General features: G+C 39.7%; 1 long non-coding RNA gene across 1 annotated transcript; it reads left to right on the plus strand.

The window, feature by feature from the left end:
* Positions 1-288: 288 nt before the first annotated feature.
* LOC308361678 lies at positions 289-1052 on the plus strand. Its single transcript, XR_013968558.1, has 3 exons — positions 289-678; positions 815-875; positions 1002-1052. It is a non-coding gene; the product is annotated as an uncharacterized lncRNA (long non-coding RNA).
* The last annotated feature ends 1974 nt before the right edge of the window (positions 1053-3026 follow it).

Consider the following 3026-nt stretch of genomic DNA (forward strand, 5'->3'; position numbering starts at 1 on the left):
CCACAGAGTTGAAGGAAAACGATGCTTCTGACTTGAAGGAATTAGTGAAGGAGGATCAAAAACTCTTAGACAAACAGGCAGAGGACACTAACAATAGATCATCCACCACTAACTCAAACAATCTGCTCACTTGTACTATGCAAAATAGTCAGTGTGAAAGAGTCACCATTTCATCTCACCTAAGTCTGTCACCTAAGTCCAACAAGAAGGACTATTCCTCCTTGGTCTCCATGCTGGTCATTCGACTCCTGAAGAAAGTCCATAGCTTTCACCTGGACATTGGCACCCACCAGGATGGACTTCCAGGATATGTCCAGAGACTTGATTCAGAAGATTTTGTCTGAGCTCGATACAGCTTTTGGCATAACAGGCAATGAAACCTATCCTCAGGAAGTGAATTTATACCAGATTTACAGAAACACTTACAAGGAACTTACTCGAAGGTTTGGGTCTGAAGATGTGCTCCGTTCTGCCCTTGAATCACAAGATCAATCTTTTGATACATCACTGGTAGAAACGCTGACAAAAGAGATAACCAAGACCTGTAGCCAAACCAACAAACCAGCTTCTACACACCTCCCTCCAATTCAAGCTGCAGTTGGACAAGACCAAGGAAAGAAAAAGACCAAGAACAAAATGTTTCCAGTTTGGCTGAAGATGCCAACAATGAAATGGAAGGTGGAGTATCATGCATATCATTTAGCTCATGGAGTTTTGTACTGTCATACAGCCATACTGTCTATACACTACAAGATGTACTCTACCCAGTTGTATGGTATACCTTTCAGTTACTATATAACTATGTGTTCTTCAGAAATCAAAGAGAGGATCACAAAGTCTCCTTGTAAGCCAGGCCTCTCCAGGTTCAAACGCAGGTAAGTTTATGGTGATATTTGAGGCAACACTTCAACTACATCTAACTATTTTCATGTTTTTGCCTGCTATAAATTAACCAGTGTGGATGAGGAGGATATATAAATCATTCCCTAATTTTTTCACAGAGCTCATTGAGACGCTGGCTGAGGTCACCAAGGCTCCTGTATCTGCTGGCCCACTGGAGATGCCACAGGAGGAAGAGACTGTAGGGTGCTGGTTCTTCAGGATGCCGAAATTCAAGTTCTCCTTCAAGGTGCCGTTCAGTTCCTATACCAGATGTTATTGTAATTTTAGACATTATGTGTACTAATGCTGATCACAGGGGCTACTGAGTGAAGAACAAATTGGTGTAACAAGATCTGTGAGTATGCCATTTATATATTTCTTTACTCATTAAAATTTGAATTTGAAATGATGAATCTCTCTTACTTTTTCAGAAAATGAGGAAAGGTGCTAAAATAGGGTATTGTGACAATGATAAGTCCTTTGAAGAGAACATCAGTGTCTCAGGTAAGTGAAACTGAAAGTCTGAACACATAAAGATACATTAATTCACTGTAACATTGAGTATTGAGTATTCACTAAGTAGACGTGCTTGGAAAGTGTTGCTTTTTTCTTCGCCATCTCCTTTTCAGCCTGAACTGACTACTTCTGAACTGACTACTTCTGAACTGACTACTTCTGAACTGACTACTTCTGAACTGACTACTTCTGAACTGACTACTTCTGAACTGACTACTTCTGAACTGACTACTTCTGAACTGACTACTTCTGAACTGACTACTGCTGAACTGACTACTGCTGAACTGACTACTTCTGAACTGACTACTTCTGAACTGACTACTTCTGAACTGACTACTTCTGAACTGACTACTTCTGAACTGACTACTTCTGAACTGACTACTGCTGAACTGACTACTTCTGAACTGACTACTTCTGAACTGACTACTTCTGAACTGACTACTGCTGAGAGCCAAACTAAACCTGGAAGAGGCTGCATCTAGGCTGACCAACACATCTACTCCAGAGATGGGACTGTCTCACCTAGCTGTTTAAGTCACCAACACAGCTCAGTGATCCTTTGGATCATTGGATACTCTAAGAACTCTTCGGTCCTTTTATGTTTTTGAACCCCAATCTGGCTCATTTAATTAAAATATAATAATAGCTTCAATCAACCAATCATTTCCACAATATTGACACATTTCTTCACACTGAAATACTTACTTAGAACACCCAAAATGTTAGTTGGCTTTCTTGCATTACCCACTGCTTCATGGTCTGTCACTACATGTCTATTGGATTTAAGTCCATATTTTAACTTTTGACTTTAGAACTATTGTTGATTGTCTTCACTTCACAGATCTATACCCTATTCATGATGACACACTGTCCTGGTCTACACCCTATGGTAATTTTTTTTTTTTTTTTTTTTTTTAAGGTTACTTTATTTTTAATAAAGCATAACAAAAAAATTATAATTCCAATGTAGTACAATATGATCAGGATTTACATTTACTTCATACTAACATGTTGTCCTACCGTAACCATTTTTAGTGTGACCCTGAATCCCAATAGCACCACATTTAAAGTGTGACATTAAACACATGACAGACAGACAGGTGACAGACGAACAAACGGAGAGACACATAACCAGGCAGGTTGGCAGGGAGCAAGGTGGGGCAAAGACAGAACAGACAAGACAGGACAGGACTGGACAGCTAAACACATGGGATGCATTAGTTATTGAAAATAATGGTATATTGGGAGGTTACGGAAGAATGTTGAGAATGTTATTTGTAACTTGGGTGTTGGTGCGCTTGAATGTTGCTAGTGAGTGCCTATGTGTATAATGGTAATGCAGGAGGGTGGGAGGGGGGTTGGGGCGGGGGAGTTATAAAACATTAAAAAGTGGTGTCTGTTGATATATGTGGCTTATGGTTAGGTTTTGGTGATGTTTCCGTTTAATTTAGAAATGATAGAAATGGTGACCAGGTATTTTCAAAGGCTGGCATTTGCCTCCCTCTATGTGCGTTGTGTTTTTCTATTGCAATGTATTGTGTGATTAGATTTTTCCAGTGGTTGATGTGGCAAGATTTCTTTGACTTCCAGTTTTGGAGGACTACTTTCTTAGCGACAGTTAAAGAGAT

The sequence above is a fragment of the Sprattus sprattus genome, assembly GCF_963457725.1.
Source record: "Sprattus sprattus genome assembly, chromosome: 3".
Classification (NCBI taxonomy): domain Eukaryota; kingdom Metazoa; phylum Chordata; class Actinopteri; order Clupeiformes; family Clupeidae; genus Sprattus; species Sprattus sprattus.